This window comes from Symphalangus syndactylus, chromosome 9 (assembly GCF_028878055.3).
Source record: "Symphalangus syndactylus isolate Jambi chromosome 9, NHGRI_mSymSyn1-v2.1_pri, whole genome shotgun sequence".
Taxonomy (NCBI): domain Eukaryota; kingdom Metazoa; phylum Chordata; class Mammalia; order Primates; family Hylobatidae; genus Symphalangus; species Symphalangus syndactylus.
In genome coordinates this window covers 56,311,450-56,334,653 of record NC_072431.2, presented here as the reverse complement: position 1 = coordinate 56,334,653, position 23,204 = coordinate 56,311,450, and the positions used below count along the sequence as shown (strand labels likewise).

The 23,204-nt window shown below is 46.4% G+C and overlaps 1 long non-coding RNA gene and 1 pseudogene across 1 annotated transcript in view; both read left to right on the top strand.

Moving 5' to 3' along the window:
- LOC134737507 (uncharacterized) overlaps positions 1-21,643 on the top strand; it is a 33,439-nt gene extending 11,796 nt beyond the window's left edge. The window contains exon 2 of the long non-coding RNA XR_010122523.1: positions 20,985-21,643. This is a non-coding gene — a long non-coding RNA (uncharacterized lncRNA). The remainder of the gene's footprint in view (positions 1-20,984) is intronic.
- On the top strand, positions 336-16,207 carry LOC129489570 (olfactory receptor 7E24-like; annotated as a pseudogene).
- Positions 21,644-23,204: the final 1,561 nt, after the last annotated feature.

Here is a 23,204-nt window from a genome sequence, read left to right as displayed (position 1 = left end):
TTAGGAGTCACATTAATAGGAATTACCAATATTAATATTAATAAATAATGGCTAATAAAAAGTTTTCAGATTATCAATAGTAATATTAATTAGTAGTAATATTAATTAATAGTAATATTAATTAGTAGGAGCTAATATTACTGTTTTCTAATGAATACGGTCAGTCCCAGTTATTAATATTAGGTGTTATTAATAGTTAATTTTCATAATTTATTGTCATCAGTATAACTCTTGAATATTAATTGTCATTATTACTGGTATTGAGTTTAAAAATTATATGATCAGTTATTAATATTGATAATTATGAATATCTATTAATAATTGAGAATATTGTGATAAGTAATATTCCTCACAATATGACAGGAGGAGTGTACACCCTCTGCGATATCAAGAGTCATATCGTCCTCTTTCGCTCTGGATATGAGGAACAATCTCAGGCGGTTGTGTACACCCCCTGCGGTATTGGGAGTCATATCATCCTCTCTCCCTCTGGATAGTAGGGAGAGTTTCACAGGGGTGTGTACACCCCCTGCGATATTGGGAGTCCTATCATCCTGTGGCCCTGAGAAGGCATTTCTCTTTGTGTCTCCTGTCTCTGAAGAGGAATGAAGTCAGTGGCAAGACCAGCCGGTGCCACTGATGAGCTGGCCTGAGGTGGAAAGAGGAACCTCCCTCCCCCCCACTCTAAGCACATGTGTTCTGATTCCATCACGACCCTTTCATGTGGAACCTCTTAGAGTTGTAAGCCCTGAGACAAGGCCCAGGAAGTCTGTCTTCCTTCGAGGGGGAGCTCGGCTCTTAAGACGCGAGTCTGCCGACTCTCCCGGCCGATTAAAAGGAACCTCGTCCTTCTTGAATCCGGTGTCTGAGGGATTTATGTCCGCAGCTCATCCTGCTCCACTTCTTGGTTCACATGACCAGGAATCAAACCTGGGCCGTGGCGGTGAGTGCGCCGATGCCTAACCACCAGACCACCGGAGAACTTAGAACTTTGTGGGAAATAGATTGCCCAACGTTAGAAGTGGGTTCGCCGTCAGAAGGAAGCCTGGATGGACACGTCCCTTGTTTCTCAGCTGTGGCACAAGGTAACTGGGAAAGGATACCTAGACCAGTTCCCCTACATAGACACTTGGTGACAGCTGGTGCGAGACCCCCCACAGTGGCTAAGAGGGCAGGCAACAGCAACACTAGTAGCAAAGGGACAGATAGCTAAGGAAGGATCCCGCTCCACCCGCCCAGGGAAATCAACTCCTCAAGTTCCGTTCGACCCAACATCAGAAGATCCACTGCAGGAGATGGCACCAGTGATCCCAGTGGTGCCCTCCCCTTACCAGGGAAAGAGGCTCCCCACTCTTGAGCCCACAGGGCTTGCGCCTCCGCAAGACGAGCCTATCCCTAGGCCACCCAGAGTAGACAAGAGAGGAGGTGAAGACTCGGGAGAAACCCCTCCCTCGGCAGCTCGTTGACGACCCAAAAACGGGGATCCAAATGCCCCCGAGAGAGCAGCGGTATACTGGGATAGAGGAGGATGGTCACGTGGTGGAGAGGCTTGTTTTCTTGTACCAGCCCTTCACCTCGGCCGACCTTCTCGACTGGAAAAATAATAACCCGTCCCATCCCGAAAAGCCACAAGTTCGAATTGATTTGCTCCAAACTATTATCCAGACCCACAACCCTACCTGGGCTGATGGCCACCAGTTGCTCATGTTCCTCTTTCACAGAGATGAAAGGCGGAGAGTGCTCCAAGCAGCAACTAAGTGGCTAGAGGAACATGCACCAGCTGATTAGCAAAACCCCCAAGAGTATGGAAGGACCCAGTTACCAGGAACCGGCCCCCGGTGGGACCCAAATGAAAGAGAGGATATGCAAAGGCTAAACCGAGACAGGGAAGCTCTCTTGGAGGCATTCAAGAGGGGAGCTCAGGAGGCCACAAACGTTAACAAGGTCTCTGAGGTCATTCGGGGAAAAGAAGAAAGTCCAGCACAATTCTACCAGAGACTGTGTGAGGCCTATCGTGTGTATACTCCCTTTCATCCCGATAGCCCTGAAAATCAGCGTATGCTTCACATGGCTTGAGTCAGTCAAAGCCCAGAAGACATGAGAAGAAAACTGCAGAAACAGGCTGGGCTTACAGGGAGGAATACATCACCATTCTTAGAAATAGCTAAGCAGATGTTTGTAAATAGGGATGCAGTAAGCCGTAAGGGAAACCGCAAAGAGAGTGAACGTCGGGCCCGGCGAAACGCTGACCTGTTTGTTAGCTGCAGCAATCAGAGGGGTCCCCCCAAAGAGGCAAGGGAAGAGGGGCCCTGGGAAAGAAACTCAGCTTGGCTGTCAGAGTTGGCAGCGTGACCGGTGTGCTTATTGTAAAGAAATAGGCCATTGGAAGAACAGATGCCCTCAGCTAAAAAGAAAACAAGGTGACTCAGAGCAGGAGGCCCCGGACAAGGAGGAAGGGGCCCTGCTCAACCTGGCAGAAGGGTACTTGGACTGAGGGAGAGCAGGCTCAAGTGTCCCCAAAGAGCCTATGGTCAGAATGACAGTCGGGGGTAGAGACGTTGATTTTCTCGTAGATACCGGTGCTGGACATTCGCTAGTGACCGCCCCGGTCGCCCCCTTCTCCAAAAAGACTATTGACATCATGGGAGCCACGGAGGTTTCAGCAAAGCAAGCTCTCTGCTTGCCTGGGACTTGCACTGTAGGAGGACATAGGTGATTCATCCGTTTTTGTCCATGCCTGACTGTCCCTTGCCCTTGTTGGGGAGGGACTTGCTTAACAAGCTGAGAGCCACTATCTCTTTGACAGAGCACAGCTATTTGCTGCTAAAGTTACCCGGAACGGGAGTCATTATGACCCTTACAGTCCCACGAGAGGAGGAATGGAGACTTTTCTTCACTGAGCTGGGCCAAGAGAGAAGACCAGCTCTGGCTAAGCGGTGGCCAAGAGTAGGGGCGGAAGACAACCCTCCAGGGTTGGCAGTCAACCAAGCCCCCGTACTCATAGAAGTGAAGCCTGGGGCGCAGCCGGTTAGGCAAAAACAGGACCCAGTCCCCAGAGATGCTCTTCAAGGTATCCAGGTCCGTCTCAAGGCACCTAAGAACTTCTGGAATTAGAGTTCCTTGTCAGTCTCCACGGAACACTCCCCTCCTGCCTGTTCCCAAGCCACGGACCAAGGACCACAGGCCGGTACAGGATTTGCGCTTGCTTCGTCAAGCTACAGTGACTTTCCATCCAACACTACCTAACCCGTACACATTGTTGGGGTTGCTGCCAGCTGAGGACAGCTGGTTCACCTGCTTGGACATGAAAGACACATTCTTTCGTTATCAGATTAGCCCCCGAGAGCCAGAAGCTGTTTGCCTTTCAGTGGGAAGATCTGGAGTCAGGTGTCACTACTCAGTACACTTGGACCTGGCTTCCCCAAGGGTTCAAGAACTCCGCCACCAGCTTCGGGGAGGCGTTGGCCCCAGACCTCCAGAAGTTTCCCACCAGAGACCTAGGCTGCGTGTTGCTCCAGTACATTGATGACCTTTTGCTGGGACAGCCCACGGCAGTCGGGTGCGCCACGGGAACGGATGCCCTACTCCGGCACCTGGAGGACTGTGGGTATAAGGTGTCCGAGAAAAAAGCTCACATCTGCCGACAGCAGGTACGTTCCTTGGGATTGACTATCCGACATGGGGAACGCAGCCTGGGAGCAGAAAGAAAGCAGGTCATTTGCAATCGACCGGAGCCTAAGAGCAGAAGGCAGGTCAGAGAATTCTTAGGAGCTGTGGGGTTTTGTAGACTGTGGATCCTAAACTTTGCAGTATTAGCCAAGCCTTTGTATGAGGTCACAAAGGGGGGGACTGGGAACCTTTTGAATGGGGATCCCAACAACAGCAAGCCTTTCATGAGTTAAGGAAAAAAACTGATGTCAGCCCCAGCCCTGGGTCTACCCGATCTGACAAAGCCTTTTCCATTGTATGCGTCAGAGAGAGAAAAGATGGCAGCTGGAGTTTTCACCCAAACTGTAGGGCCCTGGCCGAGGCCGGTGGCCTACCTCTCCCAACAACTAGACGGGGTTCCTAAAGGATGGCCCCCGTGTTTGAGGGCCTTGGCAGCAAGTGTCCTGCTAGTACAAGAAGCAAATAAGCTGACTCCTAGGCAAAACCTGCACAGAAAGGCCCCCCATGCTGTGGTGACTTTAATGAATACTAAAGGACATCGTTGGCTAAAGAATGCTAGACTCACCGAGGACCAAAGTTTGCTCTGTGAAAATCCCCATATAACCACTGAAGTTTGGAACACCCTAAACCCCGCCGCCTTCCTCCCGGTATCAGAGAGAGCCCTGTCGAGCATGATCGTGTACAAGTGTGGGACTCAGTTGACTCTAGCAGGCCTGACCTCCGGGACCAGCCTTGGGCATCAGTAGACTGGGAAGTAGACGTGGACGGGAGCGGCTTCATCAACCCACAAGGAGAGAGAGGTGCAGGGTATGCAGTGGGAAGCCTGGACATCATTGTTGGACCAGGTCGTTGCCCCAGGGCACTTCAGCCCAGAAAGCTGAACTCATTGCTTTCATTCGGGCCTTAGAACTCCCTGAAGGTAAGACTGTCAACATCGACACTGATTCTCGGTATGCCTTTTGAACCCTTCAAGTGCATGGAGCATTCTAGAAAGAAAAGGGCCTATTGAACTCTGGGGGAAAAGACAGAAAATATCAACAAGAAATCTTGCAATAATTCGAAGCAGTATGGAAACCCCCCACAAGGTGGCAGTTATGCACTGCAGAGGACACCAGCGAGCTTCCACCTTGGTGGGTTTGGGGAATGCCCGCGCTGACTCAGAGGCTGGAAAAGCAGCATCTGGCCCCTTCCGGGCATCAGTCACAGCCCCTCTGCTCCCTCAAGCACCTGATCTTGTACCTACTTCTTCTAAAGAAGGAAAGGACTTTCTCCAGGTAGAGGGAAGGACAAGTGGTGGAAGAAGGATGGATTGGGTTACCAGATGGGAGAGTAGCTGTGCCACAGCTGCTAGGAACTGCAGTTGTACTGGCTGTGCATGCAACCACCCATCTAGATCAGGAGTCACCACGAAAGCTGTTAGGCCGGTATTTCGACATCGCGCATTCGTCAGCCCTTGCCACAACAGTGTCACAGCCGTGTGTTACCCGCCAACAGCATCATGCGAGGCAAGGTCCAGCCGTCCCGCCCGCCCAGCATACAAGCTGATGGAGCAGCCCCCTGTGAAGATCTCCAGGTAGACTTCTCAGAGATGCCAAGGTGTGGAGGTAACAGGTATTTCCTAGTTCTTGGGTGCACCTATTCTAGATGGGTGGAGGCTTATCCAACACGAACTGAGAAAGCTCGGCAAGTAACCCGTGTGCTTCTTCGAGATCTCATTCCTAGATTGGGACGGCCCTTACGGATCGGCTCGGATAACGGGCCTGCGTTTGTGGCTGACTTGGTACAGAAGACGGCAAAGGTATCGGGGATCACATGGAAACTGCACGCCGCCTACTGGCCTCAGAGTTCTGGAAAGGTGGAGCGGATGAATCGGACTATCCAAAATAGTATTCTTGTCTCCCCCGCTGGATATTAAAAACAATATCACAAGGGGTGTCCAACCACCTGCCAAATTGAAGGGGATGTTATCCTCTCCCCCCCGCCCCCGGATATTAGAGACAAAAACTCAGGGGTAATGTACACCCACTGCTTTATTGGGAGTAATATCATCCTCTCCCTTCTTGGATATTAGGAACAATATCACAGTGTGCGTCTACGCCTGTCGAGAAATTCGATGGAATGTCATCCTGTGCCTCCGTTGATATGATGAACAATATCACGGGGGATGTACAACTTCTGAGATATGGGGAGTGATATCATCCTCTCCCCTCTGGAAGTTAGGGACAATATCACAGGGGTAGTGTACACCCTCTGCGATGTTGGGACTAATATCATCCTCCTGCCCCCTGGATATGACAAACCATATCACAAGGGGCGTGTACACACACTTCGATATTGGTATTAGTACCATCCTCTCCCTCTTTGGATATTCAGTGCAATATTTCAGGCGGGGTGTACACCACCTGCCATATTGGAAGTAATATTATTTTCTCCCCCCGTGGATATTAGCAACAATATCACAGGGGGTATGAAAAACCCCTGCGATGTTTGGAGTAATATCGTCATCTCCCCTCATGAATATTAAGAACAATATCGTGGGGGGGGCCTGTACACCCCCTTTGATATTTGATATCCTCTTCCCCCCTGGATATTAGGAACAATTTCAGGAAGGGATGCACAGACCCTGCGACATTTGCTGTCATCTCATTGTCTCTCCCCTAGATATTAGGAAAAATGTAACTGGGGATGCGAACACCCCTGCAATATTGGGAGAAGTATCATCCTCTCCCCCCTTGCATATTAGGAACAATATCACAGGGGGAGTGTACTGCCTCTGCGATATTGGGAGTAAAATTCTCCTCTCTTTCCCTGGATATGAGGAAGGGTATCAGAGGGGGAGGGTGTACATTCCCTGCGACACTCAGCGTAATCTTATCCTCTCCCTCCCAGGGTACTAAGAACAATATGACAGGAGGGGTGTACACCCCCTGCGATATTGGGAGTCATATCATCCTCTCTCCCTCTGGATATGAGGAACAGTATCACAGGACTGTGTACACCCCCTGCGGTAGTGGGAGTGATATCATCCTCTCTCCCTCTAGATATGAGGAAGAGCTTCACAGGGATGTGGGCACCCCCTGCGATATTGGGAGTAATATCATCCCGTCGCCCTCTGGATATTAGGAAGAGTATCACATGGGTGGGTACACTCCCTGCAACATGGGCAGTAATATCATCCTCTGCCCCCTGGATGTTTAAAACCAAATCACGGGGTTTGTACACCTGTTGCGATATTGGGAGTAATATCTTCCTCTCTCCGCCTGGATATTAGGAGTCATATCCCAGGGGTGGTTTACATCCCCTGCGATATTGGGAGTAATATCATCCTCTCTCCCCCTGGATATTAGGAACAACATCACAGGGGGGTGTCCACCCCCTTGGATATTGGTATCAACCCCCCTGTGATATTAGGAGTCATAACATCCTCTCGCCCTCTGGGTATTAGGAAGAATATCACGGGGTGGGGAGTGTACACCCGTGCGATATTGACAATAATATCATCCTCTCCCCCACGGTTTTTAGAAACGAAATCACAGTGGGTTGTACAGCTGGTGCGATATTGGTAGTAATATCGTTCCCTCCTTCCCTGGATATTGGGAACAACATTATAAGGGGGTTGTACGCCACCTGCGATATTTGCAGTCATATGATTCTTTGCCCACCTGGATATTAGGAACAACATCACGGCGCGGGGGGCGTGGAAAACCCTGGCTATTTGGAAAGTATCATCCTCTTTTTCCCTGGATACTATGAACACTATCACAGCAGAGATGTACACCTTCTGTGATATTGGGAGTAATATTATCCTCTCCCACCCGGAGTATTCAGAAAAATCTCACAGTGGGGTGTACACCCCTGCGATATTGGGAGTAATATCATCCTCTCCACTCAGGAAATTACTAACAAGGTCACGAGTGGTGTACTCCCCCTGTGATATTGGGAGTAAGGTCGTCCTCCCCAAACCTGGATGTTAGCAACAAGATTACAGGGGGGTATACACACCCTGCGATATTGGAAATAATATGATCCTCTCCCCCCCGGATATTGGGGAAGATATCACGGCATGGGTATACATTTCCTACGCTGTTGGGAGTAATAGCATTCTTTTCCTCTCTGGATATCAGGAACCATATCACAGGGGTGGTGTACACTTCCTTCGATATGGGGAGTAACATCATCCTCTCCCTGTTGGGATATTCGCAACAGTATCCCAGGGGTGTGTCCACCCTCTGCGATATTGGGAGTAATGTCATCCTCTGTTTCCTTGGATATTAGACACGATATCACAAAAAGATGTCCACCCCCTGCGATATTGGGAGTAATGTCATACTCTCCTTCCCTGGATATTAGAAAACAATATCATCAGGGCTGAACACCCCCTACGATAATGGGAGTAATATTTTCTTTTTTTTTTTCTTCTTTTCTTTTTCTTTTTCTTTCTTTTTTTTTTTCTTTTTTTTTTTTTTTTTGAGACAAGAGTTTCACTCTTGTTGCCCAGGCTGGAGTCCAATGGCACGATCTCGGCTCACTGCAACCTCTGCCTCCCGTATTCAAGCGATTCTCCTGTCTCAGCCTTCCGAGTAGCTGGGATTACAGGCATGCATTACCACGCCCCGTTCTTTTTTTTTTTTTTTGTATTTTTAGTAGAGACATTGTTTCTCCAAACTGGTCAGGCTGGCCTTGAACTCTCGACCTCAGGTGATCCACCCACTTCAGCCTCCCAAAGTGCTGGGATTACAGGCGTGAGCATCGGCGCGCAGCCACCACTTAGCATCTTCATTTTACATTTGTTGAAGTTACAGATTTCTACACACATTGATTGCTGCTTTATTATACACTTACATATACATAAAATGGGCACAGGATCCCTAAAGTTTCACATTCCGAGACATTTTAAAAATACTTGCTTTTTAGAAATTTGTTTCAATGAAGAAACTGGTATACACACACTATGCGGTACTATTCAGCCTAAAAAGGAATAAAATCCTCTCCACTGCAGAAAAAATGGACGAGGCTGCAGGGTCTGTATGTTAAGTGAAGTAAGTCAGGCACAGAATGACAAATATTACATGTCCTCACTTAGATGTGGGAACAAAAAAGAAAATCTTGGCCAGATGTGGGTGGCTCAGGCCTGTAATCCCAGCACTTTGGGAGGCCAAGTCGCACGGATCACTTGAGGCCAGGACTTGGAGACCCGCCTGGCCAACATGGTGAAACCCCGTCTCTACTAATAACACAAACATTTAGCTGGGCATGGTGACGCGTGCCTGTAGTCTCAGCTACTCGGAAGGCTGAGGCCCAAGAAGCGCTTGAACTCGGGAGGCGGAGATTGCAGTGAGCCCAGATTGTGCCTGTTCACTCCAACCTGGGCAACAGAAAGAGACTCCATCACACAGCTACACACAAAGGGAATCTCAGGAAGGTGGAGAGTGGAAAGGGATGCTAGGAAGAAAAGGGGTGGGGTGCGGAATGAAGAGAAGTGGATAATTGGGTCCCAAAATACAGAAAGATGGAATCAGTGAGTTCTAGTGTTTGACAGTACAGTAGGAAAATTTGAGTTCACAAGAATTTCTTGCCTATTTCCAGATGCTTTGGTAAGAAGCTTCCTAACTTTCTCATTATGCTAGTTTTGAAGCTCTTCTCTTCCTGCTCTTGAAATCATGCTGGGTTTTTGTTTTTTGTTTTGAGATGGAGTTTCGCTCTTGTTGCCCAGGCTGGAGTGTAATGGTGCAATCTTGGCTCACCGCAGCCTCTGCCTCCTGGGTTCAAGCGATTCTCCTGCCTCCACCTCCCGAGTAGCTGGGATTACAGGCATGTGCCAGCACGCCCAGCTAACGTTGTATTTGTAGTAGAGACGGGGGTTTCTCCCTGTCGGTCAGGCTGGTCTTGAACTCCTGACCTCAGGTGATCCGCCCGCCTTGGCCTCCCAAAGTGCTGGGATTACAGGCGTGAGCGACTGCGCCCGGCTCATGCTGTATCCTTATCTGTTGTCGCTTGTTGTTTGTTTGTTTTTGAGCCCAGAAATAACTTCTCACCTCTATGTTCAAATGATTTTTCACGAGTGCTAAGAAAGCTCATTGGTGGAAAAGCAGCCTTTTCAAGAAATGGTGTTGGAGGAATTTGATTTCCACATGCAGAAGAATGAAGGTGGGCCCTGTGTCACACCAGGTGCAAAAATTAACACAAACTGGATCAAAGACCTAACCCCAAGTGCTAAAAGTATCATATGCCTTGAAGAAAACATTAGCCACACTTTCATAACATCAGATTGGGCAATGCTTTCTGGGATATGACACCAAAAGCATAGACAACAAAAGAAAATTAAATTCCTTGGATGACATCTAAATGACAGACACTTTTGTGCAGCAAAAAACACTGTGAACTGAGTAAAAAGATAACCCATGGATTAGGAAAAATATTTGCAAATCATATCTCTGAAAAGAGGCTGATATCCATCGTATATCAAGAACAGCTAGAACTAAACAACAAGAAACCCAAAGCATCCCATTAACAATGGTCAGAAGACTCAAGTAGACGTGTCCCTAAAGAAGATAGATCAATGGCCAATAAGCATCTCAAGTGATGTTCAAAATCACTCATCGTAGGGAAGCGCAAATCAACCCAATAATGTGACACCACACATTAGGATGGATATGATAAACAAGCATTGGTGAGACTAGAGGGAAGTAGGAATGCTCGAATATGATTGGAGGGAATGTAAAACCGTGAAGGAACAGGGAAAATAGTATGGCGTGTACTGGAAAAATTAGAAACAGAATGATCAGATGTTCCCGCATTTGCATTTGTGGGTACCTACCAAAAAGAATTAGAAGCCAGGAGTGGAAGAGAGATTTGTGCACCCATATTCATAGCAGCATTATTCACAACAGCCAAAATGTGGAAGCAACCCAAGGGTTCGTGGACAGATGAATGAAAAAGCACACTGCAGTGCATTCATACAATGGAAGACTGTTCAGCCTTCAAAAGGCAGGCACTTCTGGCCGGTGCGGTGGCTAACGCCTGTAATCCCAGCATCTTGGAAGACCGAGGTGGGCGGATCACCTGAGGTCAGGAGTTCAAGACCAGCCTGGCCATCTTAGTGAAACCCTGTCTCTACTGAAAATGCAAAAAATTAGCCAGGCGCGGTGGCTCAAGCCTGTAATCCCAGCACTTTGGGAGGCTGAGGCTGGCGGATCACGAGGTCAGGAGATCGAGACCATCCTGGCTAACACGGTGAAACCCCGTCTCTACTAAAAATACAAAAAAAATAGCCGGGCGTGGTAGCGGGCGCCTGTAGTCCCAGCTACTTGGGAGGCTGAGGCAGGAGAATGGCGTGAACCCGGGAGGCAGAGCTTGCAGTGAGCCAAGATCGTGCCACTGCACTCCAGCCTGGGCGACAGAGCAAGACTCCGTCTCAAAAAAAAAAAAAAGACAATGCAAAAAATTAGCTGGGCGTGGTGGCGTGTGCCTGTAGTCCCAGCTACTCGGGAGGCTGAGGCACAAGAATCGCTTGAACCTGGGAGGCGGAGGTCACAGTGAGCCCAGATTGTGCCACTGCACTCCAGCCTGTGCAACAGAGTGAGACTCCATGTAAACACAAAACAAAACAAAATGAAACAAAACCAAACACCAAAACCAAAAACAAAACCAGACAGGCACTTCTGACACAGGCTGCAACATGGATGAACCTTGAAGACATTATCGTCAGTGAAATAAATCCCAAAAGGATAAACACGACCAGGCTCAGTGGCTCACACCTGTAACCCCAGCACTTTGGGAGGCTGAGGCAGGCGGATCCCTTAAGGTCAGGAGTTCGAGAGCAGCCTGGCCAATATGCTGAAAGCTCGTCTCTATTAAAAATACAAAAATTAGCTGGGTGTGGGTGCGCACGCCTGTAATCCCAGCTACTCGGGAGACTGAGACACAAGAATCGCTCGAACCCACGATGTGGAGGTTGCAGTGAGCCGAGATCACGCCACTGCACTCCAGCCTGGGCGACAGAGAAAGACTCTGTCTCCCCAAAAAAAAAAAAAAAAAAATTCAACACGGTATGATTCCACTTCTATCAAGTGTCTAGAGTAGTTAAACTCATAGAGTTGCAAATTAGAATGGTGGCCCCCGGGGTGGGCGAGAGAGAGGAATGGAGAGTTCGGTGAATGGGTGTCATTTCAATTTTGAAAGATAAAACTGTGCTGGAGATGGTGGCGGTGATGGTTGCTAAACAATGTGAATGTACTTACTGTCATTCAACTGTCAACTGAAAAATAGTGGAAATTGTCAATGTTTATACTGGCCATTCTTGATGAAATCATTTATATTTACAATTTTTAGTGTTGATACGTGGTATATTTTCCCATAATAAAAGATGAAAATGAAAGCAGTTGGATCTTTAAAAAGAAAAGAAAGAAGCGAAGAATACACACAAGCTTTCTCCTGATGACAGGAAGAGCCCCAAAGCTTCTACGAACACTCCCTTTTCTCTTCTTCTTCCTGCATTCTTATGAGGAAATCTTTAGAGATTGGGGAGCTTGGGCAACTTTGGCTAATGAGGAGCTCTCTGCCTTGAGCCCCCCAGGCCATAGAATAGTCACTACTCAGTCTGTGCCTCCAGCCCTGCGGTGTGAGGTTCCAGACCTGTGGGCTCCACACCCGTTACCTGTATCAGGAGGCTCATGTCTCACCCTGTCTTCTTGCCAGCCTTGAGGATGGAGTCTGAGCCTCCATCGTGCACCATGCAGAGAGGACCGTGGACCTGTTCTCCGCGGTCATGGCCCAGCAGAGGGGAAGGGCAGTTGAGTGAGTGCTGAGGGACTGTCGGGAGCCTTGCTTTGTTTCCTCATCCTCAGGACAAACAGGACAGTGCGGTGGGCAGATGGGAGGAGACCAAGGTGCAACCTGTCAGCTCAGCAGACTGTGGAGTTTCTGTCCTTGCTTGTGGTGAGGGTCTCAGAAATCTGATTCAAAATTTTGCCTTCCTCCCCGACTGGTTGTCCTTTTCATAGACACCTCACCCATGATAGCAGGGAATGAGTCCCTCTAAACTATTCCCTCAGAACAACAAAGATGATGAAGGTGATGACGAGGATAAAGAGGATGAAGACAGACACCAGGGCATCATGAACCCTTACTGAGGGCTTCCTAAAGGCCAGGCTCTGAGCTCTGTGCTCTCTGCAGCTTGTTTCATTTCATCTGCATAGTCTCCCAGTTATGAGTGCACATTTCACGATGATTTTACAGACTAGAAAAGGAGCAATGCATTTTCATAGAACTTGTACCAGATCACGAAGTCAAAAAGGGGGAAGTCCAATTTGAACCAGGCAGTCTAAGTCCGGACGCATGGCATTTGGCCAGTCCCCTCCCTGCATCCAACCTGCCCTCTCAAATCCTTGTCACTCAGGCCGATGCCCCTGTTCACTGTACCCTTCCCTTTGGGGGTTCCTTGTAGACCACAGCTAGACCAGTGGGTGCCACAATCACTGTGTCAAGTAGAGAAAGGGCAGCTGAGATCACATCAAAGGTTCCAGGAAGAATGGGCACAGGATCATTCCGGACACATCTCTCCCTTGCCCCTGTTCCTGGCTTTCCTTACAGCTCTCGACTTCCTCTAAGGAGTCATCAGTTTGGAATTTGGCTTCCATTCCTATTGAGGATGCTGGAAACCATTTCAAAAAATGCTCCTCAGATGTGCCTGTGGTTAAGACCTCTGAGCTCTGCTTACAACTTTTGGAAGCTGGGCGCGGTGGCTCACACCTGTAATCCCAGCACTGTGGGAGGCTGAGGCAGGCGAATCACAAGGTCAGGTGTTCGAGACCAGCCTGGACAACATGGGGAAACCCCGTCTCTACTAAAAATAGAAAAAAATGAGCCGGGCATAGTGGCGGGCGCCTGTCATCTCAGCTACTCGGCAGGCTGAGGCAGGAGAATAGCTTGAACCTGGGATACGGAGGTTGCAGTGAGCCGAGATCACTCCACTGCACTCCAGCCTGGGCAACAGAACGAGACTCCGTCTCAAAAACCCAAAAACAAAAACAAAACCACAACCACAACTTTTTGAGAGTTGGAAGACCATGCAGTAGAGTACCCGGGACTTAGAGTCTGGCCATGAATTTGGAATACCACCCTTTCTACTTCTCTGTATGGCAGGGGGTGAGAGGTCCATCCTCTGAGACTCAGCACTCTCATCTGAGCTGATTTCTAGTTGATCCAATGGAAGGGAGCGATGATGAAACCGATCGTGGGTGCCCGCTGCATGATCTCTCTGTGATGGATGCATAAAGTCAAGGCAAAGTGAATCTTAGATACGTTCGTTACTATGTTAAGCTTCAACTCCATACAATTCAACGAAAATATCCCCTGACCTGAAGTTCTGGTTTCCCTGCATTCCAGACAGAACATTTTACTTGGTCCTTATCTCAGTAAGTCCTGAGTACTGTGAGAGGAACAAGTGAGTCTCTTTTGTTTCTGATTCCCCAAAGCCTATATCTTGCTTGGCACAGAAGAGATAACAAAAGTCAAAATCATTGTTAATGCTTGAATTGACGCTTCCTTGGTTCACAAATATTGGCTGTCATCAGTGTGACTTCGACTTACTTGATTCTTTTTGTTTTTTGTTTTTGGAGATGGAGTTTTGCTCCTGTTGCCCAGGCTGGAGTGCAGTGGTGTGATCTCGGCTCACTGTAGCCTCTGCCTCCCAGGTTCAAGCCATTCTCCTGCCTCAGCCTCCCGAGTAGCTGGGACTACAGGCGCACACCGCCATACCGGGCGAAGTTTTTGTATTTGTAGTAGAGGCGGGGTTTCACCATGTTGGCCAGGATGGTCTTGATCTCCTGACCCCGTGATCCACCCTCCTCGGCCTCCCAAAGTGCTGCGATTACAGGAGTGAGCCACTGCGTCTGGCCGAACTTTCTGATGACAACTCTAAGTCCACCTAAGCTAAGGACAAAAGTTATAGCTTACATGAATTTTAAAACCAGACCCACCGATTTGAGGAAGCAATTACTCTCTTGAAGGAGAAAAGTCAGAAAACGTAATGATGAAATCACTAGGACCTAACCGGCATGTGGAACCATTTACTGCTTATGAACTATCAACTTTCATTTCATTTCCAGGTGACATGGTCTCAGCTGTTATACAGTGTTTACGAATGTTCTAAATCAAGGGAATTTGTATCTATCTAGTAGAATATAATGAAATATTTGAGTTCTTAATTTCCTTTAATTAGGATAACCATTTTCTTTAAGTGAAGAGAATGGTTTTATTACATATTTTTCTTCGGAGAAGATAGGCTGTATTTTCTAGCAGTTACGCATTTGTTATATATGATGATCTGGTTCTTGGAACATTCTTGAATCTAGTGTCTCTAAGGCAGGTGTGTACAGCAAGAAGTGAATAACACAGAAATCAATGATGAAAGCATTAGAAGACAATTGAGTTTGTCAGAACTGCAAAATATTGCTGAGTGTGGATTGCTCTGAAATCTGAAAACATTACTTGTGAATTGCTTCTATCAAAAATGCAGACACAATGCTGGGTGTTGGTTTACTTGTTTCCCATTTTTCAACCCCCTTTTCTAGGCAAAAGGTGTCCAAACTATACAGACCCACAGAATCTAACAGATGTCTCTATATTCCTCCTCCTAGAACTCTCAGGGGATCCAGAACTGCAGCCGGTCCTTGCTGGGCTGTTCCTGTCCATGTGCCTGGTCACGGTGCTGGGGAACCTGCTCCTCCTCCTGGCCGTCAGCCCTGACTCCCACCTCCAAACCCCCATGTACTTCTTCCTCTCCAACCTGTCCTTGCCTGACATCGGTTTCACCTCCACCACGGTCCCCAAGATGATCGTGGACATCCAATCTCATGGCAGAGTCATCTCTTACGCAGGCTGCCTGACTCAGATGTCTCTCTTTGCCATTTTTGGAGGCATGGAAGAGAGACACGCTCCTGAGTGTGATGGCCTATGACCGGTTTGTAGCCATCTGTCACCCTCTATACCATTCAGCCATCATGAACCCGGGTTTCTGTGGCTTCCTAGTTTTGTTGTCTTTTTTTCTTTTCTCAGTCTTTTAGACTCCCAGCTGCACAACCTGATTGCCTTGCTAATGACCTGCTTCAAGGATGTGGAAATTCCTAATTTCTTCTGTGACCCTTCTCAACTCCCCCATCTTGCCTGTTGTGACACCTTCACCAATAACATAATGATGTATTTCCCTGCCACCATATTTGGTTTCCTTCCCATCTCAGAGACCCTTTTCTCTTACTGTAAAATTGTTTCCTCCATTCTGAGGGTTTCATCGTCAGGTGGGAAGTATAAAGCCTTCTCCACCTGTGGGTCTCACCTGTCAGTTGTTTGCTGAGTTTATGGAAGAGGCGTTGGAGGGGACCTCAGTTCAGATGCGTCATCTTCCCCCAGAAAGGGTGCAGTGGCCTCAGTGATGTACACGGTGGTCACCCCCATGCTGAACCCCTTCATCTACAGCCTGAGAAACAGGGATATTAAAGGTGTCCTGCAGCCGCCACATGGCAGCACAGTCTAATCTCAATATCTTCTTATCTGTTCCATTCCTTTTGTAGTGTGGGTTAAAAAAGGCAGCAAGGTCAAATAAGAATGATAACACAGGGTGAACACCCAGTGTGACATTAGGAGTAATACCCCCCAGGATATAAAAAATACTGTCACAGAGTATACACACAAGGGGTACACCCACTGTGATATGAGAAGCAATATCTCCCTATAATATGATGAAAAATATCACAGTGTCACAGGGTGTACACACTGTGTGATCTTAGCAGTAATATTTACCCTGGATATTACCACTAATATCAAGGGTGTACATGGTGTACACTGCCTGTGCCATCAGGAGTAACATTCTCCTAGGATATCACGAATAATATATCACAGCAGATGTACACACATGGTGCACACCCCATGTGACATTAGGAAGAACGTGCCCCTAGGATATTAGGAATAATATCACAGGCATTGAATACGCATGATACACAACCCCCGTGACATTAAAAGTAACATCTCCCTAGGATATGATGAATACTATCACAGGGAGTACGCCCCCTATGATATTAGGAGTGACATCCCCCGAGGATATAGCGAATAATATCAGAGGGTGTACATGCATTGTGACCTTAATAGTAATATCTCTTTAGGATATTACAAATCATATCAAGGGGTACACGGATTGTGACACTGGTAGTAACATCCCGCTAGGATATGACGAGTAATATCACAGGCTGTACACCCCCTGTGACAATAGTAGTAACATTCCCCTAGAATATGACCAATAATATCACAGGAGGTACAGCCCCTGTGATTTACGAGTAACATTTCTATAGAATATTACAGGTGGTATCACTGTGTGACTCTGTGTACACCCCTTGTGACATTAGGAGTAACATCCCACAAAACTATTATGAGTAATATCACAGGGTGAACACCCCCTGTGACATGAGGAATAATGTAGTTTTAGGATATTATGAATGATATGACAAGGTGTACACATCCTGTGATGTTAAGAGCAATATCTATCTAGGATATTAGGAATAATATCACAGGGAACACACCCCCTGTGACATTAGGATATTACGAATAATATCACAAGGTGTACACGCATTGTGACATTAGTACTAATATCCCTGTGGTATACTATGAATAATGTCACAGGGTGTACATCCCTGTGACTTTAGGAGTAACGTCCCCCTAGAATAGGACGAACAATATCACACAGGGTACACACCCTGTGACTTTAGGAGTATCACCGCCCTGGAATATGAGGAATACTGTCCCAGGGTATTAACCCCTGTGACCTGAGGAGTAACATCCCACTGGAATATTAGGAATAATATCACAGTGTGTACACCAACTGTGATAAATAAAATAAAATGCATCATGGTAACTAGAGAAAATAAAGGAAAAAATTAAAATTTAAAATTTAAAAAGACCAGTCTGGATAACATAGGGATACCGTGTCTCTACAAAAAAAACTAAATTTAGCTGGGTGTGGTAGGATGCACCTGTGGTCCCAGCTACTCATGAGGCTGAGGTGGGAGGATCCTTTGATCCTGGAAGTTGAGGCCACAGTGAACCATGATCATGCCACTACACTCCAATCTGAAAATACTTTTTTGTAAATACTACTAATTAGTAAATACTTTAGTATTTTAAAAATACTAAGTATTTTAATATTTAGCACTACTACATGATTGCACAAAATCTGTAATTAATTAGTATTTTGTAATAGTTATTTGCTAAGTACTGCTACTCAGTAAATATGTTAGCATTTTGTAAGTAGTCATTTGCTAAGTACTGCTACACAGTAAATACTTTCATATTATGTAAGTAGTCATTTGCTAAGTATGGCTATTAAGTAAATGTTTTAGTATTCTGTAGGTAGTCATTTGCTAAGTACTTATACTCATTAAATGCTTTAGTATTTTGTAAGTAGTTATTTACTAAGTAGTAGTACTTAGTAAAGACTTAGTAGCAGTATTTACAAAGTAGTTCTTTCTAGCTCATAAACAAAGGATAGCAAAACAGTAAAGATAGGAAATACTTGTCTATTTGTACAGGTTTACAAGCTACATAGTTAATTCTGTGCCATGACTACGGTTTAAGTTTATGTAATGAGCACTCAGGAATCCAATTGCAAGCAAAAACCTATCTTCCATCTCTTCTGCTCATGTTAAGGTATGGGGTTACTTTGCAAACACTTAAAAGACAGATGAAATTGGAATCACCAGGCTGGTTTCCACCTGGCCTGTTAATTTATTCACTGGAAAGACTCTTCATTTGCATACGTTTTCACGGGTTTCAAAAAGTCAACTTTTTTTTTGGTGGTGGGTATAGATTTTGACATTGTTTTCCTAAGGGCTCTACAATGAATGTAAATCTATTCACCTTAAATTATTATGTTTTTGAGACAGGGTCTTGCTGTGTTGCCCAGGCAGGCATACAGGGGAGTGATCACGGCTCACTGCAGCCTCGACCTCCCCAGGCTCAGGTGATCGTCCCACCTCAGCCTCCTGAGTAGCTTGGACTACAGGTGCATGCCACCATGCCCAGCCAAGTTTTTTTCATTTCTTTCTTCTTTTTTCTTTTTTTTTGTAGAGATGGGGTCTCACTATGTCGCCCAGGCTGGTTTCCAACTCCCGGGCTCAAGCGATTTGCCTGCCTCAGCCTCCCAAAGTGCTAAGATTATGGGTGTGAGTCACTGCGCCTGGCCCTTAAATTATTTTTAAATCATAAAGTATTTCAAACATAAGGAGAATACTGAGCAACATAATACCAGTGCACCTGCCACCTCACTTTATCAAATCGTGGTATTACTTGCATGATGGCTTTTTCATACAAGTTTGAGACCAGCCTGGCCAACATGGAGAAACCCTATCTCTACCAAAAATGCAAAGAATGAGCTGGGCATGGTGATGCACACCTGTGATCTTAGCTACTCAGGAGGCTGAGGCAGGAGGATCACTTGAGCTTGGGAGGCAGAAGTTGCAGTGAGCCAAGATCGCACCACTGCACTCCAGCCTGGGTGATAGAGTGAGAACCTGTCTCAAACAAACAAACAAACAAACCAAAAAAACAGATTTTTTGAAGCTCCTTCACAAGTGATCTCAGGAGGAGACGGAAGTCAAGGACAATTTTAACTGCAAGAGAAAGATGTACCCTCACAGTAAAGGTGACCTCTGACTGACACAGGGTCTCTGGGCTCTAAATCAACAGAGAAAAGATTGGTTACTCGATTCACTGGTCTGATATTTCTGCCAACAGAATAGGATGAAGAGGCCCTTTGTCTTAGAGGTGTACACTGCACCCAAACCTTTACCCCGCAGCTGCTTCTTAGAGCTCAGTGCTGAGCGGAGTAGAGAACTCACCTGAATGTCAGATCAGCCTGTGGACTGAGCTCCATTCATAGGATAAGCAGTAGCTGAGCTCTGAAGGCTGAAAGTCCATCTCTGATGTCTGTTGCCCCGTCCTCCCCATCCCCTGCCTCCTCCATTCATTCATTCAGCACACATTTACTGTGTCCTGTGACACAGGCACTGTGTTAGACAACAGGAACCAGAAGATGACTCTAACAGAGTCCTGGCCTCAAGAAGGTCACTTTCCTTCATAGGAAGGAGGGCATGGTGGCCCGTGCCTGTAGGCCCAGCTATATAGGAGGCAGAGGCAGGAGGACCGCTTGAGCCCAGGAGTTAGAGGCTGCAGTGAGCTATGACCAAACCACTGCACTATAAACTGAGCAACAGAGCAAGACTCTGTCTCAAACCTATATATGTGTATATATATATGTGTGTGTGTGTATGTATACGTATATATGTGTATATATACGTATATACACACGTGTGTGTATATACGTATATATACACATATATACGTATATACACACATGTGTGTGTATATACGTATACATACACATATATACGTATACACACATATGTGTGTATATACGTATATATACACATATATACGTATACACATATGTGTGTATATACGTATACACACATACGTGTATATGTGCACATATACACACATGTATGTATATACACACATGTATATATACATATATATACATATGTGTATATATGCACATATACACACATGTATATATACATATATATGTGTATATATACACATATATACACATATATACATATATAGATACACATATATAGATACATATATATACATACACATATATAGATACATATATATACACCCTTGATAGGGAGGAGACAGACATATATGACAACCTATGTCCACAACCACCTAGCCTGAAACTGTGACTTTTTTTTCTGAAGACAGAGTCTCACTTTGTAGCCCAGGCTGGAGTGCAGTAGCACAATGTCGGCTCACTGCAAATTCCAACTCCCAGGTTTAAGTGATTCTCATGCCTCTGCCTCCAAAGAAGCTGGGATTACAGGTGCTTGCCACCACACTTGGCTAATTTTTGTATTTTTTTTTTTAGTAGAGACAGGGTTTCACCATGTTGGCCAGGCTGGTCTCAATCTCCTGACCTCACGTATCTGCCCACCTTGGCCTCCTGAATTGCTGGGATTACAGACGTGAGCCACTGTGCCCGGCTGGAACTGTGACTTTCTACTTGGAACTGAGTTCCCTTTCCAACACCAAAATGTGTCTTTGCCACAGCTCATTCCCTTGGAATTTGAGTTCGCAAATTCTTTGTGCAAAACATCTAACTTCTATTTCTATAACTGAACTTGATTTGAATTCCCATTGCGCTGGGAGTCGGAATCTTAATTATGTCAGGTAATTAAGCAACCTCTTCTCCCTTCTTACCATAGGCTGGGGGAGAGAGTCGAGGCCCCAGATGGGACTGGAGTATTCTCAGTCCGAATAGTGAACACAGAGTCATCCTCAATCCTCTCTACTCCCGTGGTCTTGAGGGGCCACTGCTACCTCCTCCTGGTCCTGACCTTGAGGCTTCTCAGCACTGGCTTTCTCTGAATTTCTTCTGTGCACAAGTAAATCATTCAGCTTCTTCTGGAACTAATAAGGATTTCTCGCCCAGATACTCCTGTTCCGTGGTTACTCTACTGTTACTGAACCATGCTTGACCCAGAGGGGAACTCTGCAAAGCTCACCACCTCCCCCAGCTTCCCCAGGGAGAAAGACACACACACCCTCTCCTCTGAGACCTCCAAACCTATGTGGGTGTCTGTCATCACTACCACTCCTGCCTCGTACCCGTGCACACCCAAGGACTGTGTTAGGAGAGGCGGATGCATTGATGTCTAAGCGTTCTTGCATCCTTAACTTTGAAACCATAAAAGCATGTTCTTTTCTTTGATCTCTGGATGTTTCATTTTGTTTTTTGTCATCTCCCTCTTTCGATGCCTCCTGCAATGAATTGTATGTGGGAGGAAGGGAGAGGCAAACATGTACAAGGACACAGAGGTATCCTGGGAGAAACTGTGACTCATACTATAAAATATTAATCTCACTCACTTATATAGCACCTTGTACTTTATTTTTATTTTTTTATTTTTTGAGGTAGAGTCTCACTCTGCCACCCTGCTGGAGTGCAGTGGCGCAATCTCAGCTCACTGCAACCTCCACCTCCCAGGTTCAAGCAATTATCCTGCCTCAGCCTCCTGAGTAGCTGGGACTACAGGCACCTGCCACCATGCACGGCTATTTTTTTATTTTTATTTTTTAGTGGAGACAGTGTTTCACCATGTTGGGCCTCAAACTCCTGACCTCAAGTGATCTGCCAGCCTTGGCCTCCCAAAGTGTTGGGATTACAGGCATGAGCCACCACACCCAGCCAAAACATATATTTCTAATGGAATAATCTCATGCACTAGAGCAAGCTAATTGGAAAAGTCAATAGCAAGGAAAAGTAGCAATCGTTTATGAAATAATGATTAGGTGCTGGCACTTGATCCACATTCATAGTCCCATTTAATTCTTCAAGTGAAATTCTCACTTGGCAGGAATTTACTATTAGCCATTTTCCAAATAAGAGATAGAGACGAGAGAGTCTCTATCTCTTCTTTGGTGCAAGGAGATTGGTGCAGTCGGTGAATGGCAAAAGCGGATATATACCCAGATCTGTCTCAAGTCCGAATTCCAACTCATCACTTCCCTAAATGTGGTCTATTCTGCCAGGCTGGATAAGGGAAGTTGTTCTGCTTCCAAACTTAATATGTGACAGATAAGGCAATCTAAACCAAAGTCTTCTTGAGTTTGGTCAAACCATATGCTGCCAAGGCGTGAATCCAAATAACCGTAACAAACCATTCCAACTATGCCACACCCACACAACTCAAAGGCAAGGGAATCCCAGGCGACAAGGTCCAGGAACAGCCACTCTGGGGAGTCTGCCTCCTCTGATATTGCTCCCGTGGCACACAGAGTGCCCCATCTGCCTCCAGACCTGCGCTGAAGGAATGGGGGGAAGGGGCAAACATTGTAGGTGTGGGTGATCCAATGGTCACTTGAGGTCTCTCAAACAAGGACTCTATAGATGATAATGGGCGAAACGGAATGCACATCTGCCCCTAAATGTGTTTCTTTTCTTTCTTCTTTCTTTCTTTTTTTTTTTTTTTGAGACAGGGTCTTGCTCTGTTGCCCAGGCTGGAGTGTAGTGGTGCAGTCTTGGCTCACTGCAACCTCCACCTACTGGGTTCAAGTAATTCTCCTGCCTCAAGCCTCCCAAGTAGCTGGAACCACAGGCATGTGTCACCACGCCTGGCTAGTTTTTTGTATTTTAGTAGAGACGTGGCTGGTCTCGAACTCCGGGCTTCAAGTGATTCACCCACCTTGGCCTCCCAAAGTGCTGGGATTAGAGGCATGAGCCACCGTGCCCAGCGTTGTTTCTTTCTAAATGAGGCTTCCTTTGTGTCTTTACATTTCCTTCTACAAAAAAACTGCCATGCTGGGCACAGCGGCTTATGCCTATAATCCCAGCACTTGGAGAGCCCAAGGCCAGTGTATCACTTGAGCCCAGGAGTTCGAGACAGCCTGGGTTAACATAGTGAGACCCCAGCTCTACCAAAAAT